Here is a 14569-nt window from a genome sequence, read left to right on the forward strand (position 1 = left end):
TGTAGCATATTATCATTTAGTGGGCCGACATTCATGGGGTAAATATTTTTATGTCCAATCTTCGAAGAATTTTCAACCCATTTGTATATGCATGGCGAAATTTGGTTTTTAGTCTAAAAGGAATATTGGTGGTGTGAAAAACTCTTGGAATTCCTTTGTCTTTATGGTTGATTAACCTTAGATCGTGCTACCCTCTATATGCCGCTTCTATACCATTGTTAGTTCATCCCATCCTTGGCCAATTTGGAAGCTAAGGGTGAATATTGTTCGAGTTCTATACTATATTCTTTCAATTTTCCTCATTGGTCTGCCCCTGTATTAGGGGTTCTCTCTCATTGGGCCTATATTTCCTTTGAGTGATATGCCCCATTAGCATATGTGTTCTCACCAGGGGTGTAGAGGTCAAGGCCCTTAGTGTAGGCATTAGGCTTAGAATTAAGCTCAGATAGTTGTGGTTGTTTTCCATTCATCCACTCCACTAGAAATCCAAGAGGAAATATGTCAATTACAAGTGTTTACACTAATGATCGCCAAGCCTACTATAAATTTGAAATCCAAACAGAAGTGGTTAGCTGCATTCTAGACCCTGACCATACTAGTGGTAGACAAGGTCAATACCTCAATTCTATCACCCTCCATTGGCAAATGAAGGCGCTCCTGAGCAGGGTACTCAAAGAAAACTACGAGGACCTCAATGAAATTATTGCATGCCTCAATGATATCCAACGAGTCTAATGCACCAATGCTCCTACCTATTCAACCTTAACCCTCACTTGGCACACACAAAAGGTCAACTACAATATGGCCTGAAACCTTCAGCACTATTAAGCCCAAGATCTAGCCCTAGTAACGTCCTCTAATAACTGATGTTAGCCCAACCCTTATGTTTTTACTTTCAATAAATTAATTAAGTGTTTTAGAATATGTATAACTAACTATAACTAGAAATCGACTTTGTATTTTTGTCATAATATATATTAAAAACTTAACTACAATCAATAATAATTTTAAATAATAAATAATAAATCTCACTCGAATCTAATACCCTTGCTACAAACTACAAAGGTGATCAAAATTTAATAATAAACTTTTATTTTATATAAAAATGATTTTAATACCATAAAGAAAACTTAATCAACAAAAATAATAATAAATTTGATTAATATATTAAATACTTAAATAAATTAATCAATATTTTTTAATAATTTTACAATAAAAAATCGTAATAAATTTAATATTTAATATAAATAACATATTTAAATAAATTCAACATTCTTATTGATGATGATGATGATGAATAAATTCAACATTCTTATTGATGATGATGGTGAATAAATTAAACATTGATGATGATGATGATGATGATGATGATGGTGGTGGTGGTGGTTAATGTCCGCTGAGGCCAAATAATGGTCTATCGGACCTAAAGAAACAAATTATCTATTTTGATTTAAGATTTTATTCCTATGCTCAAAAAGCTTGGAGAGAAGCCTCCCGAGCTCACTATAATTTTGACATTGTAAAAGGCTAGGAAGGTCAGTATTGTAACAAAGATTGTGAAACTGAGATCTAATGTGGTTATACGCGGGGCACTCTAAGAGGAAGTGGTTTTCATCCTCGATGTTCCTATTCTTACATATATGGCAGATCCTTTCCGTCCATGGCGTTTTAGGAACTGCCCAACGACCTGTTTCACTATGGAGCTCATGAGAATTTGTTCTAATCTTTGCTATATTAATTTTCTTCTTTGAGCTAGTTAAAATAGAGAGATACTTTTGATCTTCTAGGGTGGGCTTGATGACCTTCTTATAATAACTTAATTTTCTTTTAGCCGCTAAGTCTTTCTCACACCACATTTTTTCTTTGAACTTAGAAGTAACAATATCTTTAATGTTATTTATGTTTTGCAATGCATCATTTTCGTTGATCTCCCAATAGTTTAACCAGGCCCTTGTGTCTTTATGCCACCCTCGATTGAGCCTTAGGTGGTTTTGGCTAGAATTTAAAGCTAGCTTAGGAAGTCTATGATCGTTTATGTTACTGATTTTGTGCTTGTACAACAGAAACCTAAGCATAGCTAGGCTCTCAATAGGGGAAAGACCTGCTTCTATAAGGAGAATAGGATAGGGTGTATTACTTTTAATTTTCAGGTTATAAGTTATAAAACGCTTCTGGATTTGTTCAATCTTTCTCCATGATTCTCTGGAGATGCTACAACCCCAAACCTCACAGCCATATGAGATAACAGGAGTGACTAAAGTTTCAAAGAGTAACTTCTTTTTATCCCACATTAAAAAGAAATATTATTCTTATACTGAAATATTTAAAAGTCAACTAATACAACTTTATTGATAAAATGAAAAATATTATCAATTTTTTAATAAATGAAACAATTTAATAATTTTATCGATTAATAAATGATATGCATCATCCATTTAAATTACTTTTAATAAATAAATAAATAAATAAATTCATCATATCATAATATATATTTATTTAATTTTTAATTTATTTAGATTTTTGGATAAAAATAAAATAATTTTTTTTCAATAAATTCATAATTTTAAATTTTTGTTGTCATGATTCCATACATATCCATAAATAAATTTTGATATAATTATTCCTAAAATATGTTTCAACTGGATATAAATCACAAAAACTTTAATTCAATAAATATATTTTCAAATATATAAATAAATTAAATAACCTAAAAAATTACCATACCAATTTCAAAATACAAATTTATAACTTTAACAAAACCTTTTTAAATATAATACAAATTTAGATTTTCAACCTATCAGAAAATAGCTACAGTGTAATTAATGTCTCGTGGATACCTGTTAATAAATTTGGACGGCAATAAAGATGATGTATTGATCTATCATAGACATCAGATTAACTTATTATAATAAAGGCAGCGTCTCGAAAGCTTAGATTCGTATCCATCATTCAAAGCCTTGCCAGCGCATTATGTTCAGTGTTAACTTATTATAATAAAGGCAGCGTCTCGAAAGCTTAGATTCGTATCCATCATTCAAAGCCTTGCCAGCGCATTATGTTCAGTGTTTGACTGATTGCTAACTCTTATTATTCAATTTCTACTGCAAAGCAATTGCAGGTTTAAGACGCATAGCTGCACTGCAATATAATATATGTAGCGATATCTACTCTTTAATCAAAATTTGAATTTCGAAAAAAAAATATTTAGTGTATTTAGTTGTTGCTGTTAATATTGATTACATAAAACTTGATTACATTGAACCTTTTATTATGGAGTATATGGTATTCTTTTTCCAATTAGTTATCCACTCAAAATAATTTTTAATATATAAATATATACTATTTGACTTTACCAAATAGAATACTGATAATTTTTAATATATAAATATATACTATTTGACTTTACCAAATAGAATACTGAACTCAAACTAACACTCTTTGATTTTACCACATATAATACTAAACTCAAACTAAGTTACAACTTACTTAATTAACTTAAACTTAGATTCTCCAGTAATTACAATTTCCAACAATTCCATCAATTAATGCAAGAGACTAATTCCTGTCGATTTTATTAGTTGGCGCAGGTGTTCTTAACTACGAATGGAAAGATATGGAAACCACAATGGAAATATGGCAGCTAAACACAGATTAGAATATGCCTAGGCTTATTTGGTTTGGTTGTATATGGTAATAATGATATATAGTGGTTTAAATTTAACTATTAAGTATACATAGTTATACTGTAATAATCTCAATTCCATTAATGTGCATTAATACCTAGGTGTCAATACTTAAATAATTTATTACATTTACAAATGGCAAGCTTTATTTACTATGCTATCCAACCAATCATAAATACATGAGGATACTATATACCCATATACCCACGGCCAAATAAATGTACTTGTTTCAATCCAACCATGAGAGCCTCACTAACATAGTAAATAACGTTTGCTTTTTCAGATTAGGTACATACAGATAACATCGGCACAGGAAATTAATTACATTTTCAGATTTGTTACATACAGATAAGCACGAAAACGAATAACCCCTTAGATTCTAAGAAAGACATTTGCAACCATGCCTCATACTATGCAGGAATCGACTCCCCTTCCAAGCATGGAATAGTGGTCAATTTCATTTTACAAAACCCAATACCAGATGGGCAGTTCATAAAATTAAAGAGACTTTAACCATGAATCGATTGCCAGATCGGGCAACCTATAAAAATCAAATTTCACTTGCTGCTCATTTTTTGTGTGCGTCGACTTTTATCTCTTATCCAAGTAGATACATAGAAATTCTGACTGAAATTAAAACATATGATATGTTCTGAACATTAAATCTTAACTACATGAACACAACACCTGTTTTCTCTCCACAAAACAAAACAAAAATTACCTACGATAATACATCCACTGCAATATTGGGATTCAGCTCCAATGCCAAATCAAGAGCAGGCAGTGTCCTTCAGCCGGGATGTTCGACTGCCCGCTGCAAATCACCTCCCTATTTCATATTCAATTAGATCAGACGGCGGCAATAGAGCACTTCCTGTTGCGAAACTGACATCGCAAGCCATATGGGACCAGACGAACGCCGGCCTGATGCGAGGCACGTTGGGTGGAGGCATAGTCCGAGCCAGTATCTGGGTAACCTCCCTCATGTTAGGACGGTCCTCCGGATTCGGGTTGGAACACGCGAGTCCCAACAACAGCAAACGTTTGATGTCCTCCTCGTTAGCGCTGATGCTTCCAAACTTGGTCAGGCCAGTGTCGGCGGCTTCCAAGAGCCTGTTCGCTCCGTACAATTTCCAAACCCAACCGATGAGATCAAACGATTCTGGGGTGCGAAATGTGGGAGGCCTTCCGCAGGTTACCTCAAGGGCAACAACACCGAAGCTAAACACATCCGATTCCACCGTTGGTCGCCCGGTGTGAAAGCACTCGGGTGCGATGTAGCCCATGGTTCCGACAAGACCGGTGGCTGTGAAGGATCTCCGGTCGTGTTCTATCAGACGGGCGAGGCCGAAATCGCCGAGCCGGGCATTGTATTCGGAATCGACCATTATGTTGCTGGCTTTCACGTCCCGGTGGATCACCTGCTGCTCGCATTCCTCGTGGAGATACAGAAGAGCCGAGGCCACGCCCGAGACAATGTTGTATCTATGGTCCCAATCAAGAAACTCGCCAGCCAAATCATCATTAAAAATATGTTTATCCAGACTACCATTGGGCATGTATTCATAAACCATAATCAGCTCCCCTTTCTCATGGCACCACCCCAGCAGTGGCACCAGATTTTTATGGCGGAGGCGATTAATGACGCTGATCTCTGCAATAAATTCCTCTTTACCTCGTTTGGCGTCTTTGGCCATGCGTTTGACCGCCACCACATTTTTCCCCTTTGGCAGAATTCCTTTGTAAACGGATCCGAAGCCGCCAGCTCCAAGGAGGCTGGCGGGACTGAAGTTACTGGTGGCCTTCTTCAGGTCTTTGTAGCTGAATTCGAATAGCCGGCCTGGAATTTTCTCTAACGCCTCAAATATCTTTTTCTCTTCCTGTTTCTGAGATTTACGGCGCTTGAAAAACACTATAATACCTATCGCGAAGACAACTGCTAAGGGAAGGCAGATGGGTAGAGCAATAACTAATGTCCTGTTTGGCAAGGACACGGGATCAATTGAGAAATTCCAGGATTTAACACAGTTGAGCTCTGTATTCACACCCGTGGAGGCGGAAAAGCCGAAATAGGCCTTCTCGTCTAAAATGGTAGACAGATCGATGATGAAGGAGATGACGGGTTTCGTCGGCATCGGATCAGTCTTCTTTGCAACATACACGTCCAGCTTCTTCGTTTGTCCATCATATTCAATCAACGCCTGGACATCGTAGCTTTTGTTGTCGTTGTTGTAGTTGTAATCGCCCGTCAAATTGACCTGGTCGAGAGACGTAAACTTTGTGGAATTTATTCCATTAACATTTATGCCTACATGGTTGCCATCGGGATCATTAGTCCCTGGGCTTTTCCTTGTATCAAACTCGACTGCCAAGACCTTACTACTGCTCCTTCCATTAGTGGAGGCGTTGAACAGTCCCAACCATTCGCCATAGCTATTATCAGGTAAATAATCATCGGACGTTATGATAAAAGCCAGACCCTCGCCGATTCCATTCTTCGGTTGAATATTGAAAACGAATGAGCTAGTGAAGGATGCGGTCTTATTCCCACGGTATAGCCTGAAACTCTCCTTCAACAATGACCTTCCAGATATATTTTCTCGGGGGTCTGGCGAAGTATCCAGCGTGACCTGCAACGCATCGTAGCTCATTGTGGAGTTGAGCATACTGAAATTACCAGCATCGCTATTGAGATCGAATCTAGTAAAATTGATACCATAATGGCAAGCAGTTTCTCCGACCAATAAGGACGCAATGGCTGCAAGGATTATTGCTTGTAGGAAACCCATTAAATTCTATACTGGTGCGATGCAAATTCGATGACAGGCACAACGATTTAAAATCACAATCCTGAGGGAGAGAGGAGAAACCTGCAAGAGTATTTCAACATTATAATTGCTACCCGGCTAAGGATGGAAATGACCTGTTTAGAAACGTCGGTGTAGTTTCGGCGAAAGGTAGACAGCACGAACGCTGACATGAATTACACCATCCGTGGCTGAAGGAAATACTAAACGCGGACATGAATTACACCATCCGTGGTTGAAGGAAATACTAAGCCGTGCAATGACGAAGATGAAGATTGACTGCTTCTCCTTCTCCAACTCCTTCTCCTCTCCTGCTTCTGTACTTTCTCCACAACATACATTGCCACACGGTTGTGAAAATGCATTACATATAATGAGTTGATACCGTGCCCGGTCAAAATACCCACTCCCTATCTCTTTTCCTTTTCAGAACAGAAGTGTGGTTCAAAGGACTTGGCCTTAACCTATTGAACCATTCAGCGGGATCCCAATAGAACGGAAACTTCATAGCAACGGGAGCATTTGGCGTCAGCACCTGGAACCCTGTAGCGGGATTGAAATGTATTACTTTTAAAGAGTCGGTCAATGGAAAAGTTTGGGCACAATGAATCGGGATCGATCTTGTATGCTGTCGTCCGTGGAGAAAAGGCATTAGTGCCTACGTCGCCGACTTTTGTTTTATTTAATTTATATATATAAAACGTGCCGTCCATGGATTGTCAACATAATATAATTATCTTGCTTTGACATTTAATTCCGGGTAGAATTTGGGCAGTTCCTATTTCCACCTTCATAGCAAAGTTAATGCTATGTCTTTACCTCCTCTGACACGCCCTTACATGCTCGACAATGGATCATGGCATGCATCCCTCTCTGGCAATTACAGGTCACGCAGCTCCGGCGACTCTGCCGTCTGCCGTGCTCCTGCCCATCGACCCTGCCCACCTCCACTTTGGCCTCCAGTCTGGTGTGCCTGCCGTGCTCCTGCCCATCGACCCTGCCCACCTCCACTTTGGCCTCCAGTCTGGTGTGCAGGGACACGTCGGTTAGTCGGTTGCCTCCGCCTTGAATGCCACCACGAGACCGTACACTCATTTGAATTTGGAAACCCGCCGAAACAAGAACTTGAACCCGGCCATTCATTATTCTAAGTTGGTTTGAAATTTGAAATTGAAACCGCGGCATCTCGAAGAATTCGGCAGTACATTTTCATTCAAGAAAGTTGAAGCTTCAGTCCAAAGACACCTTTGTCGAACACATCAGGGGCCTACTCAGCATTGTCATGCACGACGTGTAGTTGAAGCTTTTTTTCTCCTCGGCTCTCGACATGGTACTGCAAAATATACACGTTGAAGCTGCCAAACCAAGGTTTTGGATGAATTCTGCACCGCCAAATTGGGGGATCTTTACGCCTAAGAAGACAAAGACATCATCGTTGAGATTTTAAAATCTCAGCCATCAAATATCATTCAGCAAAAATTCTGTACCGTTATCAGGTGTAATGGGCACGACATCTTTTGTACTTGGCAGTGTTCATCTTCATCTTCATGTTCTTGAAGTTTTGATTGTGCGTCTCTGTTTCTTACATTTTATGGTTTTGTGTGTTCTGAAAATCGTATAGCTTTCTAATACCTTGCTATAACGGAATTTTGTCGTGCAGGCCTTGCAGGGAGGATACCAACACCAATGAGGGGAGATGTTCTCAGGGGGCAGCAAATTACCAGATTGGAGTTTGCTTGTTCTGTATCTATTAGGTGTCATGCTCATTCTCTTTCCCTTTCCTGTGATTATTCTCGTATGCTCTTACCTCAAGGAGTCCATGCGTGGGCCCCTTTCTGAAGGTCGAGAAAGAAACACATCACAGGATGTTCGTAATGAAGATGGGGTGAACCAGAGCACGGAGGATATCTCAAAAGATTCTGATGAACATTACGACATGAGAATGACTGTGACTATGGCCAGCGATGAGAGGCCAACCTTCCTTGGTAAACCCACTTCTATGGACGCAGCCGTAGTTAATTAAAATCCCTTCCACCCCTCACTTCCTTGAGGTTTTTATTCATTCTTGATTTTAATAATGTAGATTTGTCAGAGGAGGTAAGATATTTGTGTGTATATGTTTCATATTTTGTTGGAAACTCAAATATAGTCATCTTACTCTAATAAATTTAGAGTAAAAAATGAAATAAGAGAAAGTTATACTTCATCTGTTTTCTTTATAGGTTTTATGTTGCGGCAAATTCTTCAATGGTATCATGCCTATACTGGCCTCAATGCCTAGGTTCTAGATTATATTATTTTTGCAAGTCTAATTTGCATAGTTAAGGGAGAGTGATGAATGTGAACATCAGGGTTTAAGTTTTTGTGAGCTTGTCATGTTGAATGGATTTCTAAATCTAATTTGAAGTTAAATGTTTACTTTCAGCAAGAAATTATAATCAAATGTATTCGTTGGAGAAAGCAGTAGCTCGGTTAAAGAAGAAAATTCAGATCTACACATTGGACAAGAATTTCTGCGGTGAAGCCATAAGAGAATGCACTTCGAGTGATAGAGGTGTTGGCATGGCAATTCTTTTGCAGGCTCTTCACTGGAAAACGTTTCGTGACAAATTGAGCACATGTCTCCATCACTGCTTTCACTTTCTTCGCTAACCACAGCTAATGATGGCAACGCATCCACTGCTACACGAAGGCTATTAGGCACTTCTTCCTCCGGGGGACTACTTATTTCTCCTTCCTCTGTAATGTCACCCATGCCAATATGGATAATTTCAGATCTGAAATGGAAGTTATACGTATAGTCCTCAAGATGTTGTTTGATATGACGCCATGTGAATCTGGAATTCCATATAATTTGACCATGAATGAAAAAATCCAGTCCTCGGTTGGGCTGGCAATGATCATGTATGTGTCGAAAAACAATAGTATTATCAGGAAATGTAAATGTTGTTAGATAGTCTTCGCTCTCGTCATATTCACCTTCATTGCTTCTGAAATGATTAACAATAGCTTCACGCCATTCAAAATCTAATTCACGTATATCAATATTCTCTGATAAACTCTCGATCTGAGTACTGACTCTGAGGAGAACAATATTCTCTTGATGCAGTTGGTCATTTAATTCGCGTATACCAATATTCTCTGATGAACTCTCCCCCGAAAGTTGGTGCTCGACATATGTCGACATCACCTTATGAAACCTCACAGTCGACACCAAATGGTCATTTTCAATTCTTGTTGTAGCGACTGTTGAGGTTTGTAGAGCAGCAGGAAGAATCACTGCATTTTCCTCGCGGGCTTCTGCTTCCACAGATCGCATAACATCGAGAACCTTTTCTCTCAGATACTCGTTATGGGAATTTGTAGAACTGTTTCGATTTTCTCCTTCCATGGTTCCCAAACTAATTCAAAAATAAAATAATAGCTTTATACTTGTGTGGATGAAAGACCTCACGTGTGAAAGATTTGATACGAAATGAGAGTATTGATTTTGAAATTGCATTAGTAACATGTCTAAATAGTGTTTCCATTGGTTAGGGTTGTGATGGTTTTTTAAGCCGACGATGGTTCATTTCGTTATACATGCCGACACGTTAATCTTCACGATGGCTATATGTGTTTTTCTTTTTCAACGAGATATGGAGGCATTTTATCAAATGTATAATTATATAATGAGAGATCAATTAGTTATATAATGAGATATCAATTAGTGCAATTTTTATAAAAAATACGTAATTTATTAAAAGTTTAAAATAATAAGTGTCATCTCAATTTATGGATGTACTTTCTTACTTACATTTGCACAAAATTATTTATGATTAACACTTATTTTAAACAGTGTTTATTTTGAAATATTAATTTAAAAAATTTATTTTAATTATCAACTATATCGCTAATAGCTCTGAAATAAGCATTAAATACATTTTATCAATACTTTATCAAGCTGGTTTTTGATAATAAAATTTATATTGTTAGTCTTTGAATTCATGTGGTTATCATTTTTGAGAAAGATGGTTAGGATTCTCCACGCTATAGTATGAATCGGGTTTACTTTCTAACCTTGATCCATTTTCACTACAATGAATGAATGAATAAAGGAAGACTCAAAGAGTCAACAGAAATGAATAAATACTAAATGAACAAAATTCAAGATAGCAAATTTAAATTTTAAATTAAAAACTAAACCTAAAATAACCATAAATAAAATAAATAATAATTATTAATTATTAATAATGGATTAATAATAATAAATAAAATAAAGGATAATAATTAATTATTAATAATAGTTTTATTTGTTTATAAATACTTATTTATTTATGATAATAAATAAATAAATAATTATAATCCTAAATAAATCATTCTAATCCTAAATATTTAATTGATCGTTAATAATAATTATCATTAATTTATTTGATGATGATGATGATTGTTAAAGTCCATTAAGACCAAACTTTGGTTTATCCGACCTAAAGAAACAAATTATTTAGTTTGATTTAATATTTTATTCCTATACTCAAAAAGCTTGGAGAGAATCGAGCTCAATGTAATTTTTACAATGTAAAAGGCTATGAAGGTCAGTATTGCAACAAAGATTTTGAAACTGAGATCTAATTTGGTTCTACCTGGGGCACTCTAAGAGGAAGTGATTTTCATCCTCGATGTTTGTATTCTCACAGAGATGGAAGAACCTTTCCATCCATGGTGTTTTAGGAACTTCTCAACCACCAGTTTCACTATGGAGCTCATGAGAGTTCGTTCTAATCTTGGCTATATTAATTTTCTTCTTTGAGCTAGTTAAAATAAATAGATACTTTTGATCTTCTAGGGTGGGGTTAATGACCTCCTTATAATATCTTAATTTTCTTTTAGCTACTAAATCTTTCTCACACCACATTTTTTCTTTGAACTTAGAAGTAACAATATTTTTAATGTTATTAATGTTTTGCAATGCAACATTCTTGTCGATCTCCCAATGGTTTAACCAGGCCCTGGTGTCTTTATACCAACCTCGTTTGAGCCTTAGGTGGTTTTGGCTAGAATTTAAAGCTAACTTAGGAAGTCTATGGTCTCCTGTGTTATTGAGTTTGTGCTTGTACAACAGAAGCCTAGTCATAGCTAGGCTCTCGATAGGGGAAAGAACCACTTCTATAAGAAGAATATGATAGGGTGTGTTGCTTTTAATTTTGAGGTTATACGTTATAAAACGCTTCTCAATCTTTCTCCAGGATTCTCTAGAGATGGTACAACCCCAAACCTCACATCCATATAAGATAACCGGAGTGACTAAAGTTTCAAAGAGGAACTTCTTTCTATCCCACATTATGAGGTTTGTCGTTTTACAATTATTTTCAAGACCAAAATAAGCTTTCCATACCCCATTAATCCATTTCTCAATGCTATAGTTCCAATTGAGCTTGTGATGAATATCAATTCCTAGGTACTTGTAGGAAGACACTTCCTCCAAGTTACTATTGTCATACATAAAATTAGCGTAAGTGTCCTTCTTGGATTTGATAATCATAACTTTTGTTTTGTCAATGTTAACAATCATACCCATGGTAGAGCAGAAATCCTTAAGAAGTATAAGTTGCTTATCAAGATCAGATGGGCACCAGGGAAAATTTTAAGAACCCCCCCTAAATTTATAAATATAATAAATGGGCGAATCTCCATGGTATATAGGAAAAATGGAAGGCGATTTTATCAATAATATAATATGTATATATAATTTTTTGGCGAATCTCTCACCAGGCATGGCGAATATTTTACTCAATTATAAAATCTTGTAAGATCTTGGCGAGTATTTCACTAAATAATAAAACTTTGTAAATTCCTAGTGAATCTTAGCATAGGCTACATGCTGGTGTAATTCCCCCATTTAAATAGGCTACATTCAAGGCGAATACCATGGGTCAATACAATGTGCCATTTTGGTGAATACCATGGGTCAATACCATGTGCCATTTTTATTTTTATTAGAATATTTTACTCAATTATAAAATCTTGTAAGATCTTGGCAAGTCTTTCACTAAATAATAAAACTTTGTAAAGTCCTAGTGAATCTTAGCATAGGCTACATGTTGGTTTAATTCCCCCATTTAAATAGGCTACATTCCAGGTGAATACCATGGGTCAATACCATGTGCCATTTTGGTGAATACCATGGGTCAATACCACGTGCCATTTTTATTTTTATTAATTCTAATATTAGGGTTAATAATGGTTTTTTGCATGGTATTAATAACAATCTAGTCCATGGTATTTGTCCCATAGTATTTTGGCCATAGGTTTCACCTAAATATAACCCATTTTTTTGACTGTTCGTAAATATAAGGTGACTTATGGAGTAAATATAAAAAAAATGTTTTATTTGTTTACCATAAGCCTTCATAAATAGAATGAGGGTTATGGACTAAATATAAAAAGAGGTTTTATTTATTTACGATACGTCTAGTTTATTTATATTTTTATTTATTTACCATACCTTTTGAGTAAGTATAAAAAGATGTTTTATTTATTTACCATACCTCCACTTTACTTATATTTTTATTTGTTTACACCCTTACATGTATATAAGGTGACTTATGGAGTAAATATAAAAAATGTTTTATTTATTTACCATAGCTCTCATTATTTATATTTTTATTAATTTACCATACCTCTTTTATAAATATGGTATTTGGCCCATAGGATTAACTTGAATAAAACCTATTCTTGAAAATGGGCGAATGGATTCACTTAAATAAAACCTATTCTTGAAAATGGGCGAATGGAAGGTTGTAAGTCCTAATTTCAAGGGCTAAATTTACCTTTTTTACCCTCTCCCTTAAAATAAGGTGGGCTATTTGAGGTGATTTGTAAAAATGTACTATGATACAAAATATTCGCCCACTAAAAATTTAAAACCCCTTAATTTCGCCAAAGGGCGAACATTCGCCCCTAAAATTATCCTTGATGGGCACCTTATGAGAAGAACAATATCATCAGCATAGAGAAGAAGGATGATGACTATCCTAGCTAAGATCATGCGAGAACATCCTGCTTCCTCTAAACAACCTTCTCGATTGTCGATGTAAATGCCAAATAGGGTAGGGAGAGAGGGGGAAACCTTGTTTAACTCTGATATTACACTTAATATCTTTCGACCACCCCTCTTTGCTCTTTAACTTGGCAATTACATTCTCATATAACCTTATAATGGCAGCTCTCAACTCAAAAGGAGCCTTTAGCTCTTCTAATTTGTTCCAAAGGTTGTTTCTAGGAACCGTATCGAAAGCATTTCTAAATTCCACGAAGCAACAAAAGAGATTGGATTTATCATTGTGGCATTCTGCCACAATGATCCTAAGCGTAACGAGATGGTCTGTTGTTGAGTGTTGCTTTCTAAAACCTGCTTGGCATTTAGCCCTCTTACCTTCACTGTCAATCCATATGCTCAAATTCCTTTCCAAAATAATACAATATAACTTGGCTAGGAGAGGGCTAATCATAATTGTCCGATAATTAGAGGGGTTATTTGTATCCCCACTTTTAAAAATATGGATAATGAGGCTTTGAGTCCATGGTTTAGGGAACCCTTGCTTGACCGCTTGATTGAAAAGCTTGTGAATGTGGGGGATGAGGACAAGACCTCCAATTTTGACGATTTCCGCATGGTAACCTTCAATGTCCTTAGCTTTCCCATTAGCCAAGCGATTAACCCCAAAATCAATGTCTTCTAATGAGAAAACTTCTTTGGTTGTGAGTGGGGTTTCAATGCTATCCATGACATTTGGAGATTTATAAATCTTTTTAAGATAGGAATTCGAGTCGTGTAAAGCAATTTTATTTTGTGTTGAATTTTTCATACTTGAAAATATATGAGCAAATATGTATTAGAAAGATATAAGGAATGTGTGCACCTAATATCAGCAAGCCACACCGCAGACGCACGTGCCCCGGATTTTTTTCTATTACCGCAGATAGATCGTGAATTATTACCATAGAGAGATCATAAATACATCACCTTAAATAATAATAAAAACCATTAATGGTAATTAATAATAAAGTATTAATAACTACCTAACTAAATTTAGCAAT

The 14569-nt window shown here is 36.1% G+C and overlaps 1 pseudogene; it reads right to left on the reverse strand.

The window, feature by feature from the left end:
• Positions 1–4443: 4443 nt before the first annotated feature.
• On the reverse strand, positions 4444–6472 carry LOC149155980 (putative L-type lectin-domain containing receptor kinase S.5 pseudogene; annotated as a pseudogene).
• Positions 6473–14569: the final 8097 nt, after the last annotated feature.

This window comes from Pinus tabuliformis, chromosome 9 (genome assembly GCF_031772625.1).
Source record: "Pinus tabuliformis cultivar Carrire ecotype Pingquan chromosome 9, CPIR1, whole genome shotgun sequence".
In the NCBI taxonomy this organism is placed as follows: domain Eukaryota; kingdom Viridiplantae; phylum Streptophyta; class Pinopsida; order Pinales; family Pinaceae; genus Pinus; species Pinus tabuliformis.